General features: G+C 43.0%; 2 pseudogenes; both read right to left on the bottom strand.

Annotated features, from left to right (window-relative positions):
• Window positions 1–7,583: 7,583 nt before the first annotated feature.
• Window positions 7,584–8,399, bottom strand: LOC146809419 (syncytin-2-like; annotated as a pseudogene).
• A 6,082-nt stretch (window positions 8,400–14,481) lies between these two features.
• Window positions 14,482–15,297, bottom strand: LOC146809418 (syncytin-2-like; annotated as a pseudogene).
• Between the last annotated feature and the right edge of the window lie 206 nt (window positions 15,298–15,503).

Genomic DNA, 15,503 nt, shown 5'->3' with positions numbered 1-15,503 from the left:
TTAAGAAGATTCCATGATACCTAATGTGCCTTCAATACCTGTAAAGTAGATAGCAATGCAACATTCGACAATACTGCTCTTTCTCGAAACACTTACATATCTTTTATAATCCTACATGCGGATGAGTTCTGAAACAGATTACACCTATTAATTTCCTATAGAAAGATCACCATATAGAATCGTGTGAACGTTTGATATTCTGAACATAAGCATATATGGTTCCTTTTTAGCACATACATTTATATTTTCATTGAAAGATTCAATATGTTGTTTGGTCTCATTGAAAGATCATGAGGCTACATTTAGAGTAATCTATGTTGATAACTTGGATCCCCCTTATTGGCAAGTGGACCTGCAACTCCTTTGGCAAGTCGTTGGTGACACTCTTTTGTGTGTAAATTCCAAATACATGTTACATAGATCCATTCATTATTGTGAGAAACATACCATTTGCTAATATCACTTTTACCTCTGATGCTTTTGAATGCATAGCCTATTTCCAAGTACAAATTTGTAAGTAATTCTGGTGTGGTTTTAGAGGAACACTAAGGTCGCTAATAGTAAGTTCGCTGATAGTTAGGTCATTAATGGTATCAAAACCAAATCATGTAGTTTGTTTGTTGTATAGTAACATTCAAAAGCACAAAGTCTCTTGGGTACTAACATGAAGGAAGAGTTGAGAAATGAAGGTACAGACACCATTTGTTGGCTAGAAGGAAGGACAATTCAAATGTTCATTCCTTTAGTTATAGAAATTACGGTCAGGATCAAACCGGCCTTTAGAAGATTGCAACTCTGGTGAACTGTTCCACATTGCAACCAAGCAGTGTTCCCACTGTAAATAAGGAAACAAAACCTCTGAGTATCTGATATGTGTAAGAACAGTGTGCATACCTAGTGTAACAATACATGTCTTTGTAATTATCTGTGTTCAAATGTGTATAATCATAATATAAAGAAGCATGGGACTGTAGATCAGTGGGAAGATGTCTGATGGAAGCTATGTCCAATGCACCAATGTCTATATCCCGGGGAGACAATGTAATCAAGATTGAAAAGAGAGATGTGGTGCGCCCTCACTATCTGTATTGGTTTTAGAAATTGACATCTGAGTTCCTCCTGATAGGTACCAATTTAGAGTGGGAGGTGTGATCGGTTGAGTGAAGACACACAGGTGGAATGAGGAAAGGAGCTTTGCTTCCATAATTACTCTGTACCTGCTTATAGCTCTTGAAGGCCTGTCAGCTACTGTCCAGGCACTACTTGAGCAAGAAACAGGATGCACTACTTGAGCAAGAAACACCACCATTATTATCCAGATTGCAAATGTGATGATTATTAGAATTAGTGAATTAAAAGCTCATGTTGGTTTTGTGCATTTACTAATGTCAAGCCTGTACGCAGCCATCAGACTCTGCAATTTAGACTCTAACTCAAAACTATCTCAAATCTGGATGTTTGTGATTTGTGTATACCCCACTCTTCTTCACTTTGTTACTCTAAGAAATAAATTTCACACTTCAACAGTTTTGAGTCTGAGCCTGATGGGTCTAATTAAATACGGTCTAAAATGTATTCTCATTTATAATTCCAGCTTGGAGACCGCACTAAAGCGATAATATTCCTTCCAACTATGAGGGGGCTTACTATTTATTGAAAGGCACTCTAGCGCAATTGTAAGTTGTGGAGAAACCTTTCTGGCTGTGGGGCAGTCTGTGATATTCCTGGCAGCAGCACTGGGTGACTTGAATGTGGAACACCACCAGCCTGTTCTTCTTCTATCCAGGTAATGGTAGTAAAATCACAGTTGTTGTACCTTTTAAAGTTATCCCTCGCATGGGTTCTCTATAGGTGGGTCAAACACCTCCTTTTCAGCCTGTCACTGTGCAAAAACGTCTCTGTCCTTGGTAACCAGTCAGCAGAAGCAGACATGGGGGGGAAGGGCAACATGTGCTTTTAACAAACCCAGTCATATTTGTTGCAAATCCAGTAACAGATCAAGGTGAAGACTTTCACCCCCCCCCCCAGAAGGTCTGCATTATACATCTTACTTCCAATCAATATTTCATAAGGCATATGGTTTAGCAGTACATGTCTCAGCAAATCATTTAACGCTGTATGTGCAATATATAGGTTGTATAAACAAGGTACAACATTATTAAGATTCTCATGCTCAAGGCATATGCAATGCTGCTTATGTTTGTCTCTTTTACACCCTTCAAATTAGTTTGAATGGGTTAAAGAAAGGTTCACAATCCACCCATTGCTACTAAGCACAAAAAAAAATTTGCAACTGCGCAAGCTGTGACTTGGTGCTGTAGCCACGTCCCTATGAAGCGACACCAGGAGTCTATCCCGACCTGTATGCAGTACAAGCTACTACATGCTGTCTAATTGCTTTCACCACAGCCAGCAATAATTTTCTAGTAATATATGCAGAGTGGCTGAAACTGGCATGTGTTAAACCTATCCCTTCTCGAGCTGCTTACATTTGATCAGTTGAGTTACATGCATTTGGTATGTTGTGATCACCTGCTCCCGGGTATTGTGATTTTAGGGGGCCCATCCTGTCTTAGGGAATAAACATACTTCGCAGGAAAGCCTTGAGGGAGTGCTCTTTTACTATCACTAAGACTATTTCTAGGTCACTTGTAGTTTTCAAACTTGTTACTGCTGCTGCTGCTTTATGTATATAAACCTCAGAGCTTGAAGCCTTCTTTGCAGCAGAATTACCTTATGAGTGAATTTCCTCAATCTGGTGAGCTGCAGTGTGCCGTACACCCACCAGTTGATGACGGTTTTCAAGGCAGTTATCTGTACCCAAACTGTTCAGCCTTTATCGTTTTCCTTCATAAGTCTTTGTAATCATAGAAATCCTGATGTGTCAAATCTATGTTCAAAGCAAAAACCAAAGGAAATGATGGACGGAGTGTTGAACATTGCAAGCACTCACCCCCAGTCAACTGATCTGGGTTTAATCCATCACCGTTCTTTAGCCCACTCTGCCACCCCAGTTCAGACATGGCCATATGCAAATCAGTCTGACCCTGTGCCTCATGGGAACAGTCCAGCCCGAACTGCCAAGCCATGTCTTCCCTGGACCGGAAACAAGCTTCCTAGGACCGGTTTCTGGCATTTCAGCCGTCTTCAGCCAGGCTTGCTTGAATCCAGTGGCAAAGTGAGCAAGGGACTCACGTCTGAGCATACCTTGCCAACTTATGGCGAACAAAGCAAAAACCAAAGGAAATGATGGACGGAGTGTTGAACATTGCAATCACTCACCCCCAGTCAACTGATCTGGGCTTAATCCATCACCGTTCTTTAGCCCACGCTGCCACCCCAGTAGACATGGCCATATGCAAATCAGTCTGACCCTGTGCCTCATAGGAACAGTCCAGCCCGAACTGCCAAGCCATGTCTTCCCTGGACCGGAAACAAGCTTCCTAGGTCCGGTTTCTGGCATTTCAGCCGTCTTCAGCCAGGCTTGCTTGAATCCAGTGGCAAAGTGAGCAAGGGACTCACGTCTGAGCATACCCTGCCAACTTATGGCGAACAAAGCAAAAACCAAAGGAAATGATGGACGGAGTGTTGAACATTGCAAGCACTCACCCCCAGTCAACTGATCAGGGTTTAATCCATCACCGTTCTTTAGCCCACTCTGCCACCCCAGTTCAGACATGGCCATATGCAAATCAGTCTGACCCTGTGCCTCATGGGAACAGTCCAGCCCGAACTGCCAAGCCATGTCTTCCTTGGACCGGAAACCAGCTTCCTAGGACCGGTTTTTGGCATTTCAGCCGTCTTCAGCCAGGCTTGCTTGAATCCAGTGGCAAAGTGAGCAAGGGACTCACGTCTGAGCATACCCTGCCAACTTATGGCGAACAAAGCAAAAACCAAAGGAAATGATGGACGGAGTTTTGAACATTGCAAGCACTCACCCCCAGTCAACTGATCTGGGTTTAATCCATCACCGTTCTTTAGCCCACTCTGCCACCCCAGTTCAGACATGGCCATATGCAAATCAGTCTGACCCTGTGCCTCATGGGAACAGTCCAGCCCGAACTGCCAAGCCATGTCTTTCCTGGACCGGAAACAAGCTTCCTAGGACCGGTTTCTGGCATTTCAGCCGTCTTCAGCCAGGCTTGCTTGAATCCAGTGGCAAAGTGAGCAAGGGACTCACGTCTGAGCACACCCTGCCAACTTATGGCGAACAAAGCAAAAACCAAAGGAAATGATGGACGGAGTGTTGAACATTGCAAGCACTCACCCCCAGTCAACTGATCTGGGTTTAATCCATTACCGTTCTTTAGCCCACTCTGCCACCCCAGTTCAGACATGGCCATATGCAAATCAGTCTGACCCTGTGCCTCATGGGAACAGTCCAGCCCGAACTGCCAAGCCATGTCTTCCCTGGACCGGAAACAAGCTTCCTAGGACCGGTTTCTGGCATTTCAGCCGTCTTCAGCCAGGCTTGTTTGAATCCAGTGGCAAAGTGAGCAAAGGACTCACGTCTGAACATACCCTGCCAACTTATGGCGAACAAAGCAAAAACCAAAGGAAATGATGGACGGAGTGTTGAACATTGCAAGCACTCACCCCCAGTCAACTGATCTGGGTTTAATCCATCACCGTTCTTTAGCCCACTCTGCCACCCCAGTTCAGACATGGCCATATGCAAATCAGTCTGACCCTGTGCCTCATGGGAACAGTCCAGCCCGAACTGCCAAGCCATGTCTTCCCTGGACCGGAAACAAGCTTCCTAGGACCGGTTTTTGGCATTTCAGCCGTCTTCAGCCAGGCTTGCTTGAATCCAGTGGCAAAGTGAGCAAGGGACTCACGTCTGAGCATACCCTGCCAACTTATGGCAAACAAAGCAAAAACCAAAGGAAATGATGGACGGAGTGTTGAACATTGCAAGCACTCACCCCCAGTCAACTGATCTGGGTTTAATCCATTACCGTTCTTTAGCCCACTCTGCCACCCCAGTTCAGACATGGCCATATGCAAATCAGTCTGACCCTGTGCCTCATGGGAACAGTCCAGCCCGAACTGCCAAGCCATGTCTTCCCTGGACCGGAAACAAGCTTCCTAGGACCGGTTTCTGGCATTTCAGCCGTCTTCAGCCGTCTTCAGCCAGGCTTGTTTGAATCCAGTGGCAAAGTGAGCAAAGGACTCACGTCTGAACAAACCCTGCCAACTTATGGCGAACAAAGCAAAAACCAAAGGAAATGATGGACGGAGTGTTGAACATTGCAAGCACTCACCCCCAGTCAACTGATCTGGGTTGAATCCATCACCGTTCTTTAGCCCACTCTGCCACCCCAGTTCAGACATGGCCATATGCAAATCAGTCTGACCCTGTGCCTCATGGGAACAGTCCAGCCCGAACTGTCAAGCCATGTCTTCCCTGGACCGGAAACAAGCTTCCTAGGACCGGTTTCTGGCATTTCAGCCGTCTTCAGCCAGGCTTGCTTGAATCCAGTGGCAAAGTGAGCAAGGGACTCACGTCTGAGCATACCCTGCCAACTTATGGCGAACAAAGCAAAAACCAAAGGAAATGATGGACGGAGTGTTGAAGATTGCAAGCACTCACCCCCAGTCAACTGATTTGGGTTTAATCCATCACCGTTCTTTAGCCCACTCTGCCACCCCAGTTCAGACATGGCCATATGCAAATCAGTCTGACCCTGTGCCTCATGGGAACAGTCCAGCCCGAACTGCCAAGCCATGTCTTCCCTGGACCTGAAACAAGCTTCCTAGGACCGGTTTCTGGCATTTCAGCCGTCTTCAGCCAGGCTTGCTTGAATCCAGTGGCAAAGTGAGCAAGGGACTCACGTCTACTCTTTAACACAGAATGACGAGTCAGTGTTGAAACATAATCTATTTTTTTAAGACTACAGGTTAAATATTTAATTTTGCAAGTTCTGTAATAGTATCTTCCAGGGGCGTTACACGTATGTGTTTTTTTTCAAAGTCGACATACTAAAACACTCCATTGGCCACTGCATAGACAGATTACAGTCTTGTGTTCCCTGCAGGTTGCATGGATCGGGCTTTATAGAACACCGTGTGAGACTCACTTATACTCTGACCCGCAGGGTTTGTGGGATTGCCTGTTGGTCCTAAAGAAACTATTCTCATTGTCAGAACATATTTAAATGTTATGTATGAACTCATTTCACCTGCGGCTTATTGCACCAATTTAATGTGGAATGCTCTAGAATTAAGCATGATAGCTTCAGTAGCTGCCCCCAGAGTCGGTAGGTGTAATCCAACAATAATCTTTTTACCTGCTCTGTGGGATTTTCCTTAATTATAGCATTCTAGACTGCAGTGATAACTTTCTCTACCTCTCAAAGTGCTCTTATGCTGCTGATTACAAATTAGATTTTTATAAGCTATAAATGCAGTCTGACCTTCTAAGTACATTATGAAAGTGAACCTTCCTTGACTTGGAACTGTTCTAATTATCAAAACAATGATTGCAGTACCCTTGCAAGTAAGCAACCTTTTTGTGATGTAGCTCCCGAAGTATAAAGGCATGCTTCTCCTGCCAGCCCCTTCCTTTGGGAGAGATTAGTTGAAACAGTAGTTTAAACCTTTCTGCAGATGTGGGAGGTATATCAGACCAAAATATTAAAACCTTATCAATTCTTGTAACTTTTTCAGTGTGTTAAGAGGTTCACGTTTTCCAGACTTTTCTAAAAACTTATGGGCGAACACTTTTCACTCAATTGACAACTCATATAATAAGAAAATGACATCCAAAAGTCTAATTTTGTATTTTAGAAAAGGTTTTGCTAGCAAGTATTGTGGCTACTCGACCTGCATGTATCAGATGTCATACATTATCATCAGTTCATGTTCAGTATCATGTTACCAACAGAAGATGTAACACTCACATCTGTCTGCAACAGTTCAATTGTACGTACTGTGAAACTCTCAGGGCTGCTTTATACTTCTGTGGTAATAGGGTGAATCCATGGTGTTGCTGTACGAAAGAAAAGACCATATGACTTCTGTTGGCACTATAGTACGCAGTTTATAAAAAACACTCAGAAGGTCAGTCAGCTCCGTGGATGTGGAATCTGTACTTCAACTTACAATGTGGCAGACGGTTTCTTTTATACATTTATAACCGTAAATATGTCATACATTTGCATATTTAATCTTGCAATTGCTCAAGTACAATATTACAAAGGTTATACTTTCTTCAAAAACAGCTAATCACGTGTTTTGGAATGCAACTTGTGCAAGTTATCGTTACATTTGCACACCACCACTGCACTACCTGTGTCCTTGGCTTGTTTAGTGCTTTGAAGCCTAGTAATGCTCTACTCCCTACATGTCTACTGCTCTACAAGGCCTAGCCTCCCATTTATTCTGCACCTCTGTGCAGCCTTATCTACATATTTTCTCAGATACATATTCTTGCAATGTGGGCCTGTGACCTTCCCATTTCTGCTGTACCTAATTATATTTCTCTATTCTACTAAAGCTCGTGTCTACTTCCCTCCCCTCAGCTCCTGACTCCATTTGTGCTCTTTTTTATTCTGCTACTAAAGATAGCTTTGCCCTGTATTTTACTTCAACACATACATCTGTACATGTCTTTCTGCTGATGCTTGCATTGACATGAGTGGACCGTCTTCATTTTCTAGATTCATTATAACATTCCCCCTTTTGCTTGAATTTTTAACTATTTCCTCACCTTCCCTTTTGCTTGGAGTCATTAATGTGCAAACATTCTACTCAACATCCTACATTTTATTGACTCATATAGCAGTGAACGTCCCTCCCAATTTATGACTAACCCTTTTACAACATCCTATCACTATCTGGAGGATACAGAACATCAAGTGCAATGTCACAATAACAGGCAACAAGGCCTGAAATAGTCCTGACATCCAGGCTGGTACCAAAGTGAACCACCCTGAAAACAATTCATCAGAGGCACCTCCCTCGTCTACCATCTTCTTTTGCAATGTATTCAGAGTTTGTATGGCCTCTGTTACCATTCAGTTATCTGCGTCATTAGCTGAAATATATGTGCAACAGGCAGTTTGAATCTTGGCACAGACTCCCTTTTCCATCGCTGTTCTTAAGTCCAACACATATCTATGCTGCATAAACATTACACTCATAGCTCGCAGATCTTCTTTAATTGCCTTGAAGCCATCCTCTGTAGCGTTGATGGCTTATATCAACTCCCAGCGGGTAAGCTGAAGCCAACATGCAGTTGCTTTTGCTTGAATGAATGGAAGGATGCTACCGATGAAGATTTGTTCATCACTGAATAGCCTGAACTCTTGCTGGATGTCTTCCCAGGCTGTAGTACCGTAATACTCTGCACCTTTCTTCCTCTAATGATGATGCAGCAAGGTCTTTGGACGGCTCATGGGATGGTCATGCAGTTCGGAGACGTCAGCCCCTGGAATCACAAGGTAGGGAGTGTGTACCGTCACCGAAGAGCAGAGTCCTTGCTATTCTGAAGGAAGTCACAAATACAACCACACACCAGAGTTCCAGTAAAAATTCATTAGTGTGCCCCATTGAATGTTGGCATTATATTTTATAACATTTCAATTGATGTTCTTTCCCACTGAGTCAATTTACCCATAAACACAAGAAGAGAAGAATGGGTTTTCTACTTGCCCGAAGAGTTGTAGATGTTTCTAGATACGTTCTCATCCCACATTGCCTGACACTTTCATTGTATGCTATTGTCAGTCTGGTTACCCTTCCATAGACTAAGGGCCCTGCAACCAAATGTAACACCATGGTGCCAATGACCATGAACGTATACTCATCCATTTACCCAGAAATATGAACTTTCCTGACAATTGTGGGGCCAGGTTGTGGCGGAGTAATTATTGCAGAAAAGCGTAGGACAGGATACCCCTAAAAAATTCCTGCTGCAATATTTGACCTCTTCAGGTTTTATCTTTATACCTCATAATCCCTGTCTTGGCCATTGCATATAACTTCACTACTAGCTCTTTGCGGTCTGTTAAAACGTTCATTACATCTGCTAACACTTTCTCGTGTTAAATAGTGTTTACTAAGAATGTTCCCTGTTTCGCCTGCAGTTGTTGCATCTGAGCTCATATTCTACATAAGGAAAAGATGTAACAGACACATGGTTGTATTTTGAGGAACCTCTTTATACGAGAGTACCTTGAGTCAGTGGCGTGTGGAATCAAAGAGCAAACAAAGCAAGAGGGGTTAGAGGCTTGTGCACCAATCTCCATCATATGCTGATACCACATATTATCTAATAAGCCAGCATGAATACTATGGGATATATTTTTATGCTCTGCTACTGCTCTCTGCAAATCCGTAATGTGGTTACATAAGCACATACATGAGGTAAAATACCATTTTAATGTAGCCACCAGCATAAGATATAAAAATAAAAACAAAACAGCAAAACATAACTGTCCACTTTCAGAGTTGACAAAATACTCCACTTGCGCTTTGAAGTGAGACATCATTACTTTTGCATCTCGTTTCCCCCTCTTGTCTATCTATGGAAGTGTCTGGAGCAAGACTGGATCCAGTCGCACATCTGTCACATGGATCCATGGTTTCCTGCCATCCACTTTCACTGCAGTGGGGTACTCATTGTCACTGAGAAGGGACAGTTGAACTTGAGACCCTTCCATTTTCTAACAAAATTCCGCACGTACACTTGCTGGCCAACAGGTATCGGACAGGTCTGCTGGGCTGAGGATGTCTTCTCTTTTCGCAATACCTGCTAAAAGAAGTACTTGACAAACTTCATTAACTTGGACAAATAATTCATTTCATCCCCTAAAACCTCAGCTGTCTATAGGCATCTGTCTTTTGCCGTGCTATTGTTAAAGGGGTGAGCATGGGACGTGCTATTTGATATGGTGTTAAATGGTGATCCCTTCCTGGCTGATTTCTGAGGGCATACAAGGTTAGTGGTAGGCAGTACAGGCATTTCTTTTGGAGAGGAGCACATTGGTTGCTTATTTTATTCTTGAGGAGGTCATTCAGGCGTTCCACGATACCATTACTTTGAGGGTGATACACAGATCACAGTTTATGTTTTATTTCAAATTCACTTCTGCCACGCCCCACCTTGGTATCACCTCTCTAATCAGAAAATTGGCTGCTGCTTTAGCATCATTATGTACACAGGGTCCTGCCTCAATCCACTGTTAGAATATACAAACAACTACTATAAGATACCTGTAATTGTTACATCTTTCTATAATGACAATAACATCTACGTGTAGATTTTTTAATGGACCTGTTGGGCACTGTATTGTTGAGGTGATTACCTTTTACGGTCGGTTTGGGGCTATACTGCTGGCATATTGTGCATTATGAAAAGTATATAGTGATCATTTCATATAGTTGTGAAATAAACAAATCTGCCTGTAATGTAGCAAGAAGATATATTTTTGCGGTATGTGCTGGGAGGTGTAGATGCTCTAGAGCCGTATACAGCATGGATTGTGGCCTTGCTGGCTTGCCTGTATTCTCTTGCCTGTAAATGAAATCTGTTGGTGACTGAATGCAACCTTGCTTTTCCCACAGCTCCCTTTCATGAGGTGATGTTTGTTCTTTCAATTCAAAGTAATGTAATTTTGCTCTTTTGGTATATGAGGCGGTAATTCCGTAGCATCCTGTTGCCTGCTTGTCATGATACCTAATGTGTGTTCAATTAAACTGATGGGTAATTTTGCCCAAGTCTCTGAAAACATGATGAGCAACATAAAGCGGGAGGCAGCAGCAGTGGCCATACACAGCCACCTCAGGGAAATAGCACCTATCAATAGGTAGCGAGAATTACCAAAAATTATCGAAGAAACCTATGCTGCATCAGGTAGAAATAATTTGGGAACCAAAGCCGGCAAGCCACAAATGGTGGGTAGTCCCGACAAGGACAACCTCAAAGCAAGCATCCACTTCTTCTAAAAAGAAATGGAAAAACAAACATTCTAAAAATATCAATACAGAAAAGAATTCACAATCAAGTGGTGGGTCTCTCCAACAGGAGTCCTCTGAAAAGAGGTACAACCTTAGGAATTGTGATAACATTAGGAAGCCTGATAGGTATCAGGACACTGTAATGCTGCTTATGTATGTCTCTTTAACACCCTTCAAATTAGTTTGAATGGGTTAAAGAAAGGTGTGACTTGGTGCTGTAGCCACGTCCATATGAAGCGACACCAGGAGTCTATCCCGACCTGTATGCAGTACAAGCTACTACATGCTGTCTAATTGCTTTCACCACAGCCAGCATTAATTTTCTAGTAATATATGCAGAGTGGCTGAAACTGGCATGTGTTAAACCTATCCCTTCTCGAGCTGCTTACATTTGATCAGTTAAGTTAGATGCATTTGGTATGTTGTGATCACCTGCTCCCGGGTATTGTGATTTTAGGGGGCCCATCCTGTCTTAGGGAATAAACATACTTCGCAGGAAAGCCTTGAGGGAGTGCTCTTTTACTGTGGATGATTGTATCACTAAGACTATTTCTAGGTCACTTGTAGTTTTCAAACTTGTTACTGCTGCTGCTGCTTTATGTATATAAACCTCAGAGCTTGAAGCCTTCTTTGCAGCAGAATTACCTTATGAGTGAATTTCCTCAATCTGGTGAGCCGCAGTGTGCCGTACACCCACCAGTTGATGACGGTTTTCAAGGCAGTTATCTGTACCCAAACTGTTCAGCCTTTATCGTTTTCCTTCATAAGTCTTTGTAATCATAGAAATCCTGATGTGTCAAATCTATGTTCAAAGCAAAAACCAAAGGAAATGATGGACGGAGTGTTGAACATTGCAAGCACTCACCCCAAGTCAACTGATCTGGGTTTAATCCATCACCGTTCTTTAGCCCACTCTGCCACCCCAGTTCAGACATGGCTATATGCAAATCAGTCTGACCCTGTGCCTCATGGGAACAGTCCAGCCCGAACTGCCAAGCCATGTCTTCCCTGGACCGGAAACAAGCTTCCTAGGACCGGTTTCTGGCATTTCAGCCGTCTTCAGCCAGGCTTGCTTGAATCCAGTGGCAAAGGGAGCAAGGGACTCACGTCTGAGCATACCTTGCCAACTTATGGCGAACAAAGCAAAAACCAAAGGAAATGATGGACGGAGTGTTGAACATTGCAATCACTCACCCCCAGTCAACTGATCTGGGTTTAATCCATCACCGTTCTTTAGCCCACTCTGCCACCCCAGTTCAGACATGGCCATATGCAAATCAGTCTGACCCTGTGCCTCATGGGAACAGTCCAGCCCGAACTGCCAAGCCATGTCTTCCTTGGACCGGAAACCAGCATCCTAGGACCGGTTTCTGGCATTTTAGCCGTCTTCAGCCAGGCTTGCTTGAATCCAGTGGCAAAGTGAGCAAGGGACTCACGTCTGAGCATACCCTGCCAACTTATGGCGAACAAAGCAAAAACCAAAGGAAATGATGGACGGAGTGTTGAAGATTGCAAGCACTCACCCCCAGTCAACTGATCTGGGTTTAATCCATCACCGTTCTTTAGCCCACTCTGCCACCCCAGTTCAGACATGGCCATATGCAAATCAGTCTGACCCCGTGCCTCATGGGAACAGTCCAGCCCGAACTGCCAAGCCATGTCTTCCCTGGACCTGAAACAAGCTTCCTAGGACCGGTTTCTGACATTTCAGCCGTCTTCAGCCAGGCTTGCTTGAATCCAGTGGCAAAGTGAGCAAGGGACTCACGTCTACTCTTGAACACAGAATGACGAGTCAGTGTTGAAACAGAATCTATTTTTTTAAGACTAGAGGTTAAATATTTAATTTTGCAAGTTCTGTAATAGTATCTTCCAGGGGCGTTACACGTATGTGTTTTTTTTCAAAGTCGACATACTAAAACACTCCATTGGCCACTGCATAGACAGATTACAGTCTTGTGTTCCCTGCAGGTTGCATGGATCGGGCTTTATAGAACACCGTGTGAGACTCACTTATACTCTGACCCGCAGGGTTTGTGGGATTGCCTGTTGGTCCTAAAGAAATTATTCTCATTGTCAGAACATATTTAAATGTTATGTATGAACTCATTTCACCTGCGGCTTATTGCACCAATTTAATGTGGAATGCTCTAGAATTAAGCATGATAGCTTCAGTAGCTGCCCCCAGAGTCGGTAGGTGTAATCCAACAATAATCTTTTTACCTGCTCTGTGGGATTTTCCTTAATTATAGCATTCTAGACTGCAGTGATAACTTTCTCTACCTCTCAAAGTGCTCTTATGCTGCTGATTACAAATTAGATTTTTATAAGCTATAAATGCAGTCTGACCTTCTAAGTACATTATGAAAGTGAACCTTCCTTGACTTGGAACTGTTCTAATTATCAAAACAATGATTGCAGTACCCTTGCAAGTAAGCAACCTTTTTGTGATGTAGCTCCCGAAGTATAAAGGCATGCTTCTCCTGCCAGCCCCTTCCTTTGGGAGATATTAGTTGAAACAGTAGTTTAAACCTTTCTGCAGATGTGGGAGGTATATCAGACCAAAATATTAAAACCTTATCAATTCTTGTAACTTTTTCAGTGTGTTAAGAGGTTCACGTTTTCCAGACTTTTCTAAAAACTTATGGGCGAACACTTTTCACTCAATTGACAACTCATATAATAAGAAAATGACATCCAAAAGTCTAATTTTGTATTTTTGAAAAGGTTTTGCTAGCAAGTATTGTGGCTACTCGACCTGCATGTATCAGATGTCATACATTATCATCAGTTCATGTTCAGTATCATGTTACCAACAGAAGATGTAACACTCACATCTGTCTGCAACAGTTCAATTGTACGTACTGTGAAACTCTCAGGGCTGCTTTATACTTCTGTAGTAATAGGGTGAATCCATGGTGTTGCTGGACGAAAGAAAAGACCATATGACTTCTGTTGGCACTATAGTACGCAGTTTATAAAAAACACTCAGAAGGTCAGTCAGCTCCGTGGAGGGGGAATCTGTACTTCAACTTACAATGTGGCAGACGGTTTCTTTTATACATTTATAACCATAAATATGTCATACATTTGCATATTTAATCTTGCAATTGCTCAAGTACAATATTAAATATCAAAAGGTTATACTTTCTTCAAAAACAGCTAATCACGTGTTTTGGAATGCAACTTGTGCAAGTTATCGTTACATTTGCACACCACCACTGCACTACCTGTGTCCTTGGCTTGTTTAGTGCTTTGAAGCCTAGTAATGCTCTACTCCCTACATGTCTACTGCTCTACAAGGCCTAGCCTCCCATTTATTCTGCACCTCTGTGCAGCCTTATCTACATATTTTCTCAGATACATATTCTTGCAATGTGGGCCTGTGACCTTCCCATTTCTGCTGTACCTAATTATATTTCTCTATTCTACTAAAGCTTGTGTCTACTTCCCTCCCCTCAGCTCCTGACTCCATTTGTGCTCTTTTTTATTCTGCTACTAAAGATAGCTTTGCCCTGTATTTTACTTCAACACGTACATCTGTACATGTCTTTCTGCTGATGCTTGCATTGACATGAGTGGACCGTCTTCATTTTCTAGATTCATTATAACATTCCCCCTTTTGGTTGAATTTTTAACTATTTCCTCACCTTCCCTTTTGCTTGGAGTCATTAATGTGTATACATTCTCCTCAACATCCTACATTTTATTGACTCATATAGCAGTGAACGTCCCTCCCAATTTATGACTAACCCTTTTACAACATCCTATCACTATCTGGAGGATACAGAACATCAAGAGCAATGTCACAATAACGGGCAACAAGGCCTGAAATAGTCCTGACATCCAGGCTGGTACCAAAGTGAACCACCCTGAAAACAATTCATCAGAGGCACCTCCCTCGTCTACCATCTTCTTTTGCAATGTATTCAGAGTTTGTATGGCCTCTGTTACCATTCAGTTATCTGCGTCATTAGCTGAAATATATGTGCAACAGGCAGTTTGAATCTTGGCACAGACTCCCTTTTCCATCGCTGTTCTTAAGTCCAACACATATCTATGCTGCATAAACATTACACTCATAGCTCGCAGATCTTCTTTAATTGCCTTGAAGCCATCCTCTGTAGCGTTGATGGCTTACATCAACTCCCAGCGGGTAAGCTGAAGCCAACATGCAGTTGCTTTTGCTTGAATGAATGGAAGGATGCTACCGATGAAGATTTGTGCATCACTGAATAGCCTGAACTCTTGCTGGATGTCTTCCCAGGCTGTAGTACCGTAATACTCTGCACCTTTCTTCCTCTAATGATGATGCAGCAAGGTCTTTGGACGGCTCATGGGATGGTCATGCAGTTCGGAGACGTCAACCCCTGGAATCACAAGGTAGGGAGTGTGTACCGTCACCGAAGAGCAGAGTCCTTGCCATTCTGAAGGAAGTCACAAATACAGCCACACACCAGAGTTCCAGTAAAAATTCATTAGTGTGCCCCATTGCATGTTGGCATTATATTTTATAACATTTCAATTGATGTTCTTTCCCACTG

The sequence above is a fragment of the Triturus cristatus genome, chromosome 7 (genome assembly GCF_964204655.1).
Source record: "Triturus cristatus chromosome 7, aTriCri1.1, whole genome shotgun sequence".
Taxonomy (NCBI): Eukaryota; Metazoa; Chordata; class Amphibia; order Caudata; family Salamandridae; genus Triturus; species Triturus cristatus.
The sequence above is the reverse complement of the archived record's forward strand: the minus strand, read 5'-3'. Positions and strand labels throughout refer to the sequence as shown.